Consider the following 16,619-nt stretch of genomic DNA (forward strand, 5'->3'; position numbering starts at 1 on the left):
CCCAAAATAAAAAATTACTTATTCATTCCCATATGCAAGCTGCTACTGTCCATTATTATATATCGCATTACTTTGTCACAACTGGAGGTTTTGAAAGTTCAAGGAGAACTCCACTGATTGGGACATGAACATCACTACCCAGCCTGCGAGAACAGTTGTATGATTTCTTATGTTGTGCTCCTAGCACCAGTGTTTTGTGACATTTGACTGACATCAAGAAGAGATTCAAAATCACTCAACTGTCACCATTTTTTTATTTTCATTTTTTTATTTCCATTGATAGGGTTTAGAGGTGGACTGGAGTGACATGACTAGGACTCGAGTCAGACTCAATTCCTGACTTGCAACTTGATTTTAACTTCAAAACCGATGACTCATGATTGGACTTTAGCCATTTGACTTGGGATGGCTTTGGTCTCCCTATGCACAGACACTGAAATTTATGTTACAACCAAGTTTGCAGTGAATCAACTGGCAATGCAATGCAAACTGCCAACTGATAAACAGACTTTTAATTTTTTATCCTCCATCAGTTTAAATGACAAATTTCTCACATATATCAACTGTAACTAATCCTTAAATGGGGGCCTCTTTCTTTAAGCACTCACAGGAAACAGGAGACTAAAGCTTAACTTATGATAATGTTTTATTTTCTGGGCACAAGCACTGACCAACTACTGAGGACCAATATCTGTAATCAGAAAAAGAAACTGAACGTGTGACAACAGCCGTAAAAAGGAGGTAATAGATCATAAAAAGCACAACGGCTCTCCTAAACTTAATCAGCATCAAATCCCCTAAAAACAAAAACTCCAAAACTTCACAAACAACACCCACAAAGAATGGGATCTCCAAATCTTCACCAGCTGGCTGAAAAATCTGCAACTGTTAAAACTTCATCCTGAAGTATTTTACTATAGAATAACCATCCAAAACACAGCCGCAACGTATGGGTAACTCTGCACCTATTGTGTCAGTGTGGGGAGGCCAGGGGCAGTTGGCTATTTACTGATTTGTGTAACAACAGAAAAATATGAATCAGCAAATATTTTAAACAATATTGCATTTCTTTTAATGTTAATATTGTCTCCTGATACACACCCAGTGTCATTATGTGCACCCTATTTAATTTTGATGTAATTAATATAGGGTCATTTCTAATGTCTATTATCTAGTTAAGTTTAGTTATCCAGTTAAACTATCATTGGTATCTGAACCTCCGGTATTTGGATCAGTTAGCTTATGAAATATAAGGTGTAAAAGTCAGTAAGCTTCTGCTGTTATTTAAATGTATTTTGTATTTCGTTTTCTGGTTTTACCACAGCAATGTTGTGATATGGCCTGTCCGACTCCAATTTCACTGCACTCTAAAAACAAATGATTTGGCTCAACAATGAAAATTAGTGCAACAGTTTGTGTTAACCTTTTGACTTTTAACAACTTCTGGTGAATTTATGTTGAATAAATTAAGTACGTTAAGTAAGGTGAATGAGCTTTTCTTCTACATTCAAAATATTATTAATTATCATATACTTAATAATAAGCTGCATAAACAAAAGATTTTAAGTTGATTACACATAAAAATTAAATTGTTTCATCCAGCTATTTCTTTGATATCTAAAATTAAGTTAAGTGCTATGTTTAGTTACCATAACTTCACTGCAAATCATTTCAAGATGATCCCATTTAAAAAAGTTCCCCTGCTGCCTTAAAAATGTGAGTTGAATGAATTTAGGCTGCAACATTAGTTCAAGGTCAATTTATAAGATTTGAAAATATGATACTAACTGAGTTAAGTTGACTGAACTTGACAAAACAATTTGAGTAAACTTATATTACGTTGAATTAACAACTGGTCAGTCATGCTAACAAACATTACAGTCAGATTTGCTTTCTGTTTATATTTTCTCAGTTTGAAGTTTAAGTTCTTAATTTAACATAAATAGCTTGCAACTGCAGCAGTTGTAGCCACTTTCTACCAGAGTCAGCATGAAGACAATATGCAAGGCTCCTAGTGACTTTTTTAAATTGTAAGTGTATGGGGGTAAGGATTGAATTTGATACTAGCCTCCATCATGATTCTTATTGTATTCACTATCATGAGAAGAAACAACCACCACCCAATTTAACATGTATTAAAGACACACAGCCAATTTCCATCAGGAATATTTTATTCAAACTACAAAAAAAAGGAGTCTCTGGAAAATTTTCAATCTCAGCAGTACATTCATTCAACTCATCATTTCAAGTCAAAGATCTCAAGTCAGAGGAACTTAATTAAAACTAGAAATTTTAAGGTGAATTGACATATAAAGACCTTATATTCACTTATTAATGTGAAAAGATAAGTTAATTCCAGTAAATTCCTACATGATATTTTACAGTTTAACAAAACAATGTTTTGTGAAACAAAGTTTCAAGCTTCAAAAAAATCAAGATGATAAATTATTTTTGGCCGGACCACAACAGTGAGGTCAGTCCTATAAACTTGAATGTCCGTGAGTGAGAGAGTGAGTGAGTGATGAAGTTACACCATTGGTCAGTCGAATACTGCGTGACTGAGTACTGACATAACACCACTGGTCAGTCGACTGAGTGCTGGAGTTTCCTCCTCGCTCTTTCAAAATGAATCTCTGTGCAAACAGTTATGTCATCAGGTGGGCGTTTACAGGCAGTGTTGCCAACTTAGCACCTTTGTTGCTAGTTTAAGGTTTCTCAGACCCCTTTAGCAACTTTTCTTCACCAAAGAACCTACCGACAAATCTAGCAACTTTTTGGACAAAGCTTAGCTACTCTCCGTAGCAGAGAGTTCCCAGTATTCCCCCATGAGTGCGAGGTTGGGCGCTCATGGGGGTGTATGGTTATATATGTAGAGCTGAAGCTATGTGATTAGATCAGGGCCTAAGGCCTCTGACCCAAGGCCTTTGATAAGCGAGATAATGCTTTGGAATTAAAGCCATATGTTAGTGACGCTTTTCAGGAAAACAACTGCCTTATGTAAGAGTCGGTGGAAAAGGCTGATTTTCAGAGTGGTTCGTTGGCTTCATACCCTCTCACAAGAAGACCTGCAGGTGCTTGATTTGACGCCGTACTTCTTTGTTATAAACCTTTATATGCAATCAAGACGGTGTCCGCGGAGTCTCCTTCATCCTTTTCACATCATCATCACCATCAAATAAACTACACCTTAGCAGGCACACCTCTCTATGCTGCTGTCCGATCAGTTCAATGAGACATTCAACTGATCGGACAGCAGCTGACACAGCAGTGAATGAGCTACTAACTTTCTCACTGAATGATCAAGTAAATATAGCTGAAATCACATTCCATTCCATTGCCTGAAAACAGAAACAGAAAAACATGAAAATGAGAACAGCTTTATTGGGAATTCAGCTGTATCAAAATACTGTATATTTGAGCACAAATAATAGGAGAGAAGCAAACATGTTAAGGATGGTCCAGTCATATAATAGGTTTTGACCTAGTCTAATTTCCACAGTTCTCCTGTTTGCATTTGGAATTAAATTGTGACAATCTTTTCTCACAATTATTCAGTATGCTGACCTTGGTAATTGAAGTTAAGGAAACAAAATATTAGGCAGTGAACCTCATTGCAAACATACCACATACTTAAAAACATCATAGAATACAAGCAGTATGCACATATACAGCTGTCCTAGATATTTACGAATACTTGTAGCTTATTCTGTATTATTGATGATGATGTTGAATCTTGTACTTGTGACTCTGTATTTTTGCACTTGCTTCCATCAAGTTGCAGGAATAGCCTTTAATATTTTAAAAGTATAAGTATGTTGGGATAGGTTTGATTATGCTGATCAGCAAAAAAAACTTTGGTTCTCTCAACCTTGATGGTTGCACTCTTAGGATCAGTTAGGTGGGCCAGTAACCAATGCTAGCACCTTACATCACTTTCCATAATGATGTTAATCAATGTGTTTCATCCCTGACAATAAACACATAAAGAGCCAAACAAGTTGCATAAATGCACGAGATAAAATAATTGTTATGATTTAACAAAAATATTCAATTCAATTCAGTTTTATTTAAATTGCACCAAATCATAACATACTGTACATAATCTCTTGGCACATTATAGAGTAAGAGGAAGACCTTACAATATATACAGAGAAACCAAACAGTTCCACCATGAGCAAGCACTTGGCGACAGTGGAGAGGAAAAACTCCCTTTAACAGGAGGAAACCTCTGACAGAACCATACTCACAGTGGGCGGCCGTCTGCCTTGACCGATTAGGTTGAGAGGAGAGAAATGGGGGAGAGATGAGAAAGAGGGGAGAGATGGGGAGATAGAAGAGAGAGAGACCAGGAACAGCTGTAGAGACTGTTGTATTCAAGCTCTGTCAGACTGGTTGTTATAATAATAATAATAATAATAGTGATATTTATAGGTGTCATTATGTTATTAATAATAACAGCAGCAACAATAGCAGCACCAACCAATAATAATGATAGAAAATTAATAATGATGAGTATTGAGTAGTAGGGACAGAGCCGGATCATGCGGCTCTGGAGATACCTGTAGAGAAGACATGAAGTTAATGACACGCAGTAGTGTGATATAAATGCATGGGGAGAGAGAGAGAGAGAGAGAGAGAGAGAGAGAGAGAGAGAGAGAGAGAGAGAGAGAGATTTGACTTTTTTAAAAACATTTATTAAACCCACATCATCACCCAAAGACCAGAAATAAAAATATCAAAACAAAGAGAAGCAAAAAACTGTCACCAAAAAAAACATTTTCTCTCAGAAATTAACAATCAGCTCTCCCTCCCCCCCGACAGAACATAAGACCCCTCCCACAGCCCAAATGTGCCTGAAGTCCTGCACGTTGTCCATCATTATATAATAAGCGTGTTCCACTCTCAGCCGGGCCTTCAACAGTCCCTGCAGAACCGGCACAGGTTCCACGTCGCCAGTGTTCTGGACCCGGTTCCTGCACGTCAGCCAGATGGCCAGCTTGGCAGAACCAGATAAAAAGTTCACCAGTGTATGTGCCGTCTTCTTTTTTGCACTGTAACTGGGGCCAAAAATGAACAACTCAAAAGAAAATTTATCCCCGATACCCTGAAACCACCTTTTTAAAAGCTCGAACAGCGTCACCAGCCGAGGACACTGAACAAACAAATGCTCCAGGGTCTCCGCCTGAGAGCAGAAGACACACTCCTCCCCAAGCTCAGGATCCAGGTGCGCTCTGTATCTGTTCGTAGCTATTGCCCCGTGTACAACCCTCCACTGGAGGTCTGCTGTCCGCTTTTCAATGGGCACCTTGTACAGGGCCCGCCAGCTGCCTTTCGGGGAAGCGCCTGGACCAAAAAACTCAGTCCACCTCGACTCCCTCATCCCCGCCAAAGAGCGCAGGTTCAGAACCTTCACGCAGATTTGATAGGCTGCTTTTTTCCCTACAGCCTGGAACTGGTCCAGGTGTGGGGTTGTGAACGTCAGCAGCTGTCCTCCTCCTTCCTGCCACTCTCCCACAGCTGGGGTGACGGACAGAGAGGGGAAGCTGTACTCGCAGCCTTCACTCCATTGTTTGCACAGGTCTCTGTTCTCTGCGAATGCTCTCAGGTTTTGTGGCAGGGCAGCACTGACCTCCTTCACCACTCTGTAAATCAGCCTGGTAAAGGTGATGTTGCTCATCCTTCCCAGGTCGTCCACCGATGTTGCCGTCACCTTCATCAGATGTCCTAGTTTGGTGCAGCCGGCCTCCCTGAGACCGGCTCGCAAGCTGGCAGACTGCAACGTCTGGGTCTGTATAAAGTTGTTGAAGAACAACGGTTCTTCAAACAACCACATACCCGGAGTTTCATTTGTACAACGTGTGATCTTAAAGATCTGCCACACCTGCAGGACAGAGCTGTAAAAAGGTTTCAGTCCAGTTAGGTCCACCGTTTCCAGTTGGAGGAGGAAAAGCTGTTTGTCGTAGCCCAGTCGACCGGCTCTCCTCAGCAGCAGACGAGCTGTGTCGAACCAGCTTGGGCCACAGTTGTACAGCAGCCTTTGCGCGGTCTGGAGTCTAAATGAGGCCATTTAGGACTGGATGTTGATCAATCCCTGCCCCCCTTCAGCCGCAGGCAGATGTAAGGCTGCTGCTCTGACCCAGTGGTAACCAGACCAGAAGAAGTCCAGGATGGCTTTCTGAATTTCCTCTACCAGGTGGCGTCAGAGCGATAACTTTGTGCCAGAGAGTCAAGGAGACCAAGTTATTGGCAACAAGAACCCTTCCCCTATATGACAACTGGGGTAGCAGCCATTTCCATTTAGACAACCGAGCGCACACTTTCTCCCTAGCTCCCTCCCAGTTCTTTCTCTGAAAGCCCTCAGTGCCCAAGAACACTCCCAGCACCTTCAGCCCCTCCTTCCCCCAATGGAGTCCTCCAGGCAGACTGGGCACTGCTTGATCCCGCCACTGTCCCACCAACAGAGCTTCACTTTTTTTCCAGTTCAACCGTGCAGATGAGGCCTGTTCATAAAGAGTCAGGGTGTCCTGCAGATGTTGAACATCCTCTTGACTGGAAACAAAGATGTAAATGTCGTCTGCATAAGCAGAAACAGTGGGAGGACGATCGAGGTCCGGCAGTGAGAGACCACTGAGCCGACCTCTCAGCCTGCACAGCAGGGGCTCAATAGCTAAGCTATATAGTTGACCTGAGATAGGACGACCCTGTCTTATCCCTCGCTGTACAGGGATTGGCCGGCTCAGCCCCGTCCCCATCTTCACCATACATTGTGCACCTTTATACAGTAAACCAACCCAAGCCAGAAAACCATCACCAATACCAAAAGCCCTAAGTGCAGAAAACAAGTAGGAGTGATCCACCCTGTCAAAAGCCTTTTCCTGATCTAAAGACATTATCCCACAATTTACATTATAATATTTACAAACATCAATAACATCTCGTATGAGGAAAATGTTGTCCATGATTGTCCTATCTGGTACACAATAGGTCTGGTCTATATTTACAATTATTTCCAGGACGTCCTTAAGTCTGTTTGATAAGGCTCTGGAAAGCACCTTATAGTCTGTACAGAGGAGGGCAACTGGCCTCCAGTTCTTAAGTTGGGCCAGGTCTCCCTTCTTGGGTAGCAGGGAGAGCACAGCCCTCTGACAGGAGACTGGGAGAGATCCTGTTTTAAAGCACTCTAACAGAACACCATGTAAATCGGGTCCGATGGTGTTCCAGAAATGCTTTTAGAAGTCACTGGAGAGACCATCGATCCCTGGTGCCCGTCCCAATGCCATCTGGTTGATGGCGACCGTCAACTCCTCCAGAGTCAGCTCCCGATCCAGACCAGCCTTCTCGTCCGGGCTAAGTTGAGGAAGCCCTTGCAGAAGTTCCTCGCGACCCTCCGTGTTCCAGTGGCCTGCACCAAAGAGGTCGGTGTAGAAATCCATTGCATGGCTCCCCATCTCATCCAGACTAGCGGTCACTCTGCCTCCTGGCAGCCTAAGGCAGGTCATCTGCTTTCGTTTGGCGACCGATTTTTCCAGGTTGAAAAAGAAGGAGCTTGGAGCATCCATGTCCTTCAGCTGGAGGAAGCAGGACCTGACAAGGGCTCCTTTTATTCTCTCCTGCAGTAAGGAGCTCAGCTCCAACCTTTTTTCCTGCAACAGTTGGCCCTTAGCAGGATCTGGGTTGCCATGCAAGCCCTCTTCAAGTTCTTGCACTGCTAACGTGATTTTAGCAGTGGAATGGCAGGTGTACTGTTGGCAAAAAACACGAATTTGCGTTTTGCCAATCTCCCACCACAGTTTCAGTGAACTGAAGTCAGTTTTTTTAATTTTCCACTGTTGCCAAAATTGCTCAAAGCAGTGACAGAAAGTCCTATCTAGAAGGAGTTTGTTGTTAAAACTCCGGTAAGATTTAACCCTTTCACCCGGTGAAATATACAGATCTATGCTGACTAAGTGATGGTCAGTGAACCCAACTGGACTAATTGTGCTCTCAACAAGTCTGGAGCTGAGACTTTGGGAGATATAGATTCTGTCCAGTCGGGCTGCACTGACCGTGCCGTCTCTGACCCTCACCCATGTGTACTGTCTGGACTGTGGATGTTTGACCCTCCACGCGTCCAGCAGATCTAGTTGTGTTATAATGCTGTTTAGGTTCTGGGATGACTGCGGGTGGGGTTCCTCGCTTGTCCTGTCCACAGTAAAGTCGACAGTACAGTTGAAGTCCCCACCAATGATGAGTTGGTCGTGATGGTGTTTCGTTAGCTCGTTTTGTAGCTTGTTGAACAAGACTACTCTTTCGGCCCCCTGGTTTGGGGCATATATGTTGACAAAGCAGAACACAGATTTCTCTATTTCTGCTCTGACCATCAACAACCGTCCCTTCACTACTTCAGTAGTAGACAGAACCGTTGTATTTGTGGTTGGTTTTAACAAAACGGCTACTCCTGCACTGAAGTTGGTGCCATGGCTAAGGGCATATGTACCCTCCCACCATAAACCCCAATCTACTTTGTCTGTCTGAGTTGTGTGTGTCTCTTGTAAAAACAGCACATCAATCTTTTTTTGAGCAGAGACCTCAGATATTAGAGCTCTTTTGTGCTTGTCTCTCCCACCATTGATGTTTAGAGACCCTATTCTGAGGTTCCGCATTGAGGGGACAGAGAAAAATATCAGACGTAAGACAAGCAGGGAACAGTAAAGAGGAAAAAACACCTTGTGTTACATGATCATGTCAGCGACCTTCTAGTCCTTCTAACAGTTTTACTTTTTGCTTCTTTCCTCAAAGTTGTGACGTGTTTTTTTAGACGGAAGCGTTTCTTTTCGTCCAAAAATGTCAAACCCAACCAGTTTTTTTAATATGCCAACAGATCTAATGAACTTGTCAGTGTCTCTGAAATAATCAGTCACTTTAACAGATTTTCCAAATGTTTCATCCAGGAACTGATTTATTTCCTCTAGAGAGTAGAGGTTTGTGTTCCTGTTAGGAGTCTCACCAATAGATACAGCGTCTGACTCAGAGTCGTACTCCATGTCTCCTCCTGCTGGCCTGAGCTGGCGTAGACCAGGTAGTGGCCATCGCCGTGCTTCACCCTGAAAGATACCTCCAGCGTCTGGGTCGGCGAGTCCAGGAACATGAACACCTGCCGCCTCAGAGACTGGACGTGCCTCAGTTTGGGATCCTTACATCCCAGACTCACTGTCTTAAATCCGCTGGCGAATTTACCGAACCTGCGGAGTTCGGTCTCCAGCGATTCATTTGGGATGAACGGCGGAACACCGGATACGGTGATCCGCATGGAGGGCACCGACAGCGGGGAGACCTGTACGAAATTCTCCCTGATAAACACACCGCTCTTGGTCAGACGATGCACCTGAGGCTCGTCCTTCAGGAACACAACCACCGCTCGGTTCATTCTGGAGGCAAAACACAGCTGATCGGGTCCCACCTGTTCACCGGCGGCCAGCAGAACTTCCTCTACGGTCACGGTGCTATCCGGCGGGACTATCCGCACTCCCTGCGGGGGTGAGACGGGGGTGGCGTCTCGGAGGACGCCATCACTCCCGAAGACCTCCTGACAAGTCCACCGGTCGATCGGCAAACAAATCAATGAACCAATTTAGAAAAAGGAAGCTTACCTGATCATGTACAGAGGAAAAGGTGCAGAGATAATCCAGAAACCCACACAAAACAATTCACAACTCCCGCCACTCGCACGTCCACCCTCACTCACGCTCACAACCGGAAACACAGAGAGAGAGAGAGACAGACAGAGAGAGAGAGAGAGAGAGAGAGAGAGAGAGAGAGAGAGAGAAGAAGTTTTTCATGGGAGTTCCCCCACCAGCATCAGTCTATAGCAGCATAACTAAGGGATGGTTCAGGGCTCACCTGAGCCAGCCCTACCTATATCCTTAATCAAAGAGGAAAGTTTTAAGCCTAATCTTAAATGTAGATAGGATGTTTGTCTCCTGAATCCAAAATGGGAGCTAGCTCCACAGGAGAGGAGGCTGATAGCTGAAGGCTTTGCCTCCCATTCTACTCATGGAAACTCTAGGAACCACAAGTAAGCCTGCATTTTGAGAGCAGAGTTTTCTATTGGGATAATAGGGTACTATGAGGTCTTTACAGTGCAACTTAACCCACACCATAATTTTGCAAAATGGTAAAAAGTGTGAGGCTGGAGTTGTTCAGTGACCACAAGGCACCTACGCTAGAGGGCTCTTTGGATGCGGAGGTCTTTTCTACTCCAGAATCCCTTGTAGCGGACATTCGTGTGGTGGAGGATCATGTGTGGTCCTGAGCCGTATCAATTTGAGCTGTTGGCTCCAGCCCCGGTAATGCCTGAAGCCAGAGATCTCAGAGCCAAGCATGTAGTTGGAATAGCACTCTCATGACAAATGCCGTTTGTACATAGCAGTGTGTTGCTATCGAGGGACTTGCTGCCATCTGCAACCACTGCCGAGCCTTATGAGGGTCTGAAGGGAAAGAATCCAGTCTGGTGCTGCTTCTACAGCAGTTAAAAGTACAAATCTTAACCACTGCGCCAAAATAGAAAAATACAAAGTAGAGGGTTAGCAAAAAACAGCGTAAACTCTCACACAAAGACAGGTGCTGGGGGTGGTGGGCTACCCATTAGAGGGCATTAAAAAATTTTTTTAAATATATATCAATAATTTCATGATGTAAACAAGTCCCAAACTGTTGACTCTATGACAGCATATGCCTTGCAAGGTTCAGGACTGTTTAAAATGGTAGATTGCATGTTAAGCAAATTTCAACCTATGAAATGCTTTTATTATTTATTGATTATTTTATTATTTATTAATATTTTTATAACTTTGGAAAGAAATGTCAATATCAACAACAGCATTGATGTGTTTCATCATAGTACAGTCAAATAATTTAGTTTACAGCTCAAAAAACATGTTTAAGTGTGCAGTACCTCTTTAAGATCGATAAGGCTTGGTCATTAAGGGCTTTGTTTTTAAGGAAAATGATTTTGAATTCTACACTGGATTTTACAGGGAGCCAGTGCAGAGAAGCTAATATGGGAGAAATAGGATCTCTTTTTCTAGATCCTGTCAGTACTCACACTTCAGCATTTTGGATCAGCTGGAAGCTTTTCACAGATTTAATGGAATATAACTGTGAACAATTAGTAACTAAACCCACTCGTTGCAATAAGTTACAGTAGATCTAGCACATGGCAATTATGGCAAGCAAAACTAACAGTCCATCAGAGCTCGATTTGGTTAACTGGTGCTGAGGAGAGGGAGTAGACGTAGAACATGCCCTCTTTCTGTATGGATCGCAGAAAACATTACAGTAGCCGTTACAGAGGACACAGCAGAAACTATCAAAGATTTGGGCAAAGTTCGAGTAAGGGGCAAAATGTTTCACTCTCAACATCATTCCTTCATGGTTTTGTGCGAGTGCCGTGAAGTGATAGATCATACCAAAATCCCCTTAGAGGTATGCCAATAATGGATGGTAGCGCATGGAACACTATATAGAGCATGAAAACACTGCCAGGTTGGATAATTTCATAGAGAAATTACTCAACCTTATTCAGAATGAGGGGAAAAACAATGGGTGATATCCAGAGATTATGAATATCAGCAGCCCTGAATCATTTGTGCAGCTTGTGATGTATGGGGCCGAACTGGTAAACCACAAGACCGTAGTGCTTATAGACATCTGAGGACTTTCCTTGGAGTCAGTCCCACTCCCACAGGAGAGAAAAGCCTAGACAGTTGGTTAGAGGTAGCAAAATTTAAGGTAGATGAAGGTGAGTGCTCTGAGAAGGAGAATGGAAGAAGAATATATGAGAGTCTCAAAGGCCCCACCGTAGAGATCATTCAGGCTGTACGTATGACTGATCCTGATGCTAGCCCAGTGGTACCTCAGAGTCAGGAGAAGACCTCTTCTTTTCCTTCAGATCCCTCGGACATCTGCCTGGTGAGAGGCTGTCAGAATTCCTGCAAAGATTAGAGATGTTCCTCATCAAAATTAGTGCAGGGGGTGGCCTCTCAGTTAGCACAGCTAACAAAGCTAGATTTGAGCAGCTTATTAGAGGCTCAAATTCCAACCTCATGTTACTGCAGTTGAAAGGTAGTGCAGAGATTATTCCCCTACATTCCTGAGCCTGCTGCAAGAGAGCCTAGGAGCACCCATACGTCGTCAGCAGGTGCGTGCACACCAGGCAGTTTCACCAGGAGTCTAATGAATACTTTTGCTACTGTTGTGGAGAAAATGGCCATATTGCTTCAAGGTGCAATTTGCCAGAGAACAAACAGAGATTCATCAAAAAGGTCATACGTTTGGTGCGAGGAGCACAAGATGGAACAAAAGAGAACCCAAATAACACTTTGGAAGAGCAGTGTGTGGCTAAAGTTCACAAGGTATAAGTCCCTGAAGACAACACCAGCCTGCCTGAGGGTCTTATGGGTCCTTCAATGATTTACTCTATCAAAGCCAATAACCTGTCCTTCAATGCTCTCATGGACAGTGGTTTGAACATGACCATAATCATTGAGAGCTGGTAACACAAACACTTGCTAGATGTCCCAGGTACTGGACAGTGGTATTAAGGTGTCTGCATGATGAGTGTGAACACAGGGGAGTCGAATGAAACACCAAACTGATTAAAGACAGATTCAACTAGTTGCGTGACAACTGAGGTTGAGCATTACATTCAAACCTAGGGAAGATGTATCTCTAGAAAGAGCACTAACATTTGAATCAGATAACTATCAATGGTCCATTGGATCTAGTCTGTATTGACTTCCTTCAGATAGATCTATATTCCAAATTTATTACTAACGTGTTAATAGTGACAGATGACTATATGCACTATGCACAGGCCTTTCCTACCAAGGACCCAAAAGCTCTTTGAACAATGTAATGAAGTAATCCTGGAGCCATATATGAGTCTACTAAGTACATGCCTCCAACTGTACTAAAAATGATGCTACTGGATACCCTCCATATTGACTGATGTTTGGAAGGAAATCAAAGCTACCGGCTGACATATGTTTATTTACCTGAAGAGAGTTGCAGAATGCCTACAGGCTGGCATCGGAGGCAGCTACATAGAGTCAATTGAGAAATAAGGCTCTGTTCAAGAGATCCGCGCCTGTAAGAAGATGACTGAATCCTTATTCGGAACGTTGGGCTAACTGGCAAGAATAAACTGCAAAACCAATGGAAATCAATAACTTATGTTGTGGTGGAGTAGTTGCTGATTTTGCGAGTGTACAAGGTCAAACCAGAACATGGCCCTCATGTAGTAAAAACTCTGCAGCAGGACCATCTTTTGCCCATTGGTTATCTGGTTAGGACATGCAACCCTCCCGATGATACAGGACCTGTTAGAAACCCTGTCACAAGTTCATAGCATACCTGACGAAGTTAAAGACGAATTATGTCTATTAGTTCAACATTGGACAGTGTTACAGCGTCATCACACACACAGTTTGAAATTTTCCATAATGCTTTGAGCTTTTGATTTAGATGAGGTCAGGAGACACCTCTCAGCACCTTATCAAAACTCTGGAGATAGTGATGGCCATGACAACAAGAGCTCTGAAGTCTTGGAAGATCACAGATGGTGAGGGATTCCCCAAAGGCACTTTACCAGCTAGACTGGAATCTGATGCAGAAAAGACAAGTGACAAAGCTGTTGAGAAACTGGATTTAGAAGGGGAAGAAAGCTCAGCCCCTACAAGTGTTGCATGGAGTGAAGAAGCTTCTATTACCCAAAAGTCCCAGAGAGAAGTGAATCAAGTCATTTGCTTGACCTATGACCAACCTGGCAACCCATCCAAGCAGCCTGTTACCATCATGAATCATGGGATGGTCATTCAGTTCAATTGCAATCCACCAAACGAAGATGTCAGAGAACCTGTGAAAAGGTGTGAATCATCCAGGATGCTGCCTGATGATGAGAAAAGGAAGCACCCTTCAAAATAGGAGAAAAAAAAGAAAAACAAAAAACAAAATGGTGTCAGATAAGCACATGTAGATGGTCAGAAGGGGGAGGGCGTAACCCTGGCTAAAATTCATTTAGAAATTATGATATAAATAATTTTAAAAAAGAAAAAAAAGGAAGAAGTTCAAAATATATTAATATGTTTAAAAATATATTGGTGGATAAAATGTTTAAATATGAGTCATAATCTTTAAAAAAAGGTTTTAAATAGGTTTAAAAAGTCAAAGATTGTAGTTCATGCAATAGAGCATAGTTTATTTCATTTGTACGTAGGCCAGCACATGTAGTCAACCTAACAGCCTAACTTGGTTGGCAGCATAATATATCAATCTTTGTTTTTCTTTACTTGTCTTAAAGTCCAATTCCATTCTCAGGTAGAGGGGGGGGGTCTTAGTTGTGAAATGCTAGGTCCTGGGCATGGGATAAAGGCAGAAGCTAATTATTGATCGAGTGAACAGTGAATATTGTACAAGAGGAATAACGTTTATAACCAGTGGCTGACGACCACTTATCCTACAGTTTGTGCTTTTGTGATCTACAAGATGGAAATACGAGTTTGTTTATGGTTTTATATACTGTGACCAAAGGTTATAGTGTAAAAGAAAAAGAAAAAACGAGTTATGCTGTTAATTGTGAGTAGCCATTTGCATTAGTCTCATAGCCATTAGCTTTGCTTTCATACTATTAGCTTTGCATTTTAAACAAGTGGTTAAGATGAGCTATTGATTGTCATGACATAGCATATAGACTTGTTTTATCTAATTCAGGAGACAGACATTTGTGAGTGTAAGGGATTGGGTTGGGAAAGCTCCTTTGGACCATCCTGCTAGTGTGCTACTGTAGACTGTTGCTGCTGTTTCTTCTGCTTACTGCCCACCATCCTTTACCCCATACAGATAAACCTGCACATTCTCTTTTGTTAAATGGCTTGTGTGAACAAGTGCAACAGCCATTAAAGTTTTAGGCCTCACGCTCCCAAGCCTCAATGCAGGCCTACAACAGGGGTTTTTGTTTACATTTTGGTTTTAGGTTGCAGAGTGAGAGTTTCTGAGAGTGTGGGCCCACAACAATTGTTGTTGTAGCATGTTAGACATGATATGCCCGGGTGGTTTTAGAGCCTAATTAGAGGTGAAAGACAGGGATTTAACATGAGACTTTTTAAAGTTATTGAGAGGAACTAATGATTATTTTCTAATTATTAATATTGTGTATTATTTCAAGTTGCATTTATTTTATAGGGTATTGTATCAAATTTGTTTTTTAGGTGACCTTAAGTAATATTGTTTTGTGTTGTGACCGGGCTATGAAATAACTAAATTTGGTTATTGGATTTAAAGTATACTTGTACTAGTTCATCATAGGTAGTTCATGTTTGGTAATAACGGTCTAAAAGGGTATATAAAATTAAACACAAGACAAAACCAAAATAGGAGGTATATACCTTTATTATATTTTCCTTAATCTTATTGGAGGTATTGGAGGCTTTTTCTGTAAAAGTGCAGGTAATATCACCAGTGAATTTGAAACCTGTACCCATAGTACTGCTACACAGAGCAGATTAATGATTAACATTCATTACTGGCACAGGAATGATTACAGCAAAAAAACCTGTTTCAATGTTCATATGTGCACCTTACTAATGTTTTAAGACAGACCTGAAAAATAATTTAAATATCTATTAAAGGTTTTCACAGAGCAGGGGTCTTCACAGGTCAACACTGTTCTAGGGAACCAAGACCCAACCAGGAGCCCAAGTCGGACTGGCTCCAAATTCTGCTTAAGTCTACTTTGGCTAAGTAGGGTCTAATTTTACTGCCGCGGGTCTAGGGTCTGTATGTCAGTATGTCCAATACCTGAATGGATCTGAAGGGACCTGAGCATACACAACATCAGCTCTGATTACGTGGTATGCCGGTCACTGTAGGAGAAAGAAGGTTGTTTTGAGTTGAGAATAAGAATTAGAAACGTAAAATGTAAATGTAGCCCACCGGAGCTTTGTTCTGACAAGGGTCCTATGTTTTTGTATCACCCAGTCGGCTACAGAATGGTTTATTGGTGGTGCAGGAGGTGGAAATAGGACATTGAATTATTTGTGTAAATTTGTCTTTGAAGGATGTAAATGATTCATTTTAGTTTCTATGACTTAACATTTGTTCTTAGGATATTATTATTATTATATTGCTGCTTTTTTCCATTGCATCATGCTGCTGCTGGTGTTTGTGTCTCTCTCTGTTAGGCTCGACCACATTTTGGAATGGGTCTAATTATCCACTGGTCTGTCTGAGTTGGGCCTGGCTACACTTGGGTTCCCCTTGGGTCGGGTCTCTCTTTTACAAAATTAATTATTTATTCTGGGTTGGATAAGTTTGCCACAGCTCCGTTTCTGATCATATGAGACGTCTTCTGCTTCAGTGAAGACCTCTTCTTGCACAGGAAATTGACATCATCAGGGCGGACTGCACAATGGCTGCCATATCAGTGGACTGCTACTCCCCACCCTCGCTCCACCATTATTATTGGATCATCGATAAGTCTATGCAAAGATTTACAGCTTTTGAGTACTTGTAATGGACAGTAATTCTGTGATTCCCTCAGAAACACCCATCGGCCTGCAAAATAGTTGTTCACAGTGGCTCTA

This window comes from Xiphias gladius, chromosome 16 (genome assembly GCF_016859285.1).
Source record: "Xiphias gladius isolate SHS-SW01 ecotype Sanya breed wild chromosome 16, ASM1685928v1, whole genome shotgun sequence".
In the NCBI taxonomy this organism is placed as follows: Eukaryota; Metazoa; Chordata; class Actinopteri; order Istiophoriformes; family Xiphiidae; genus Xiphias; species Xiphias gladius.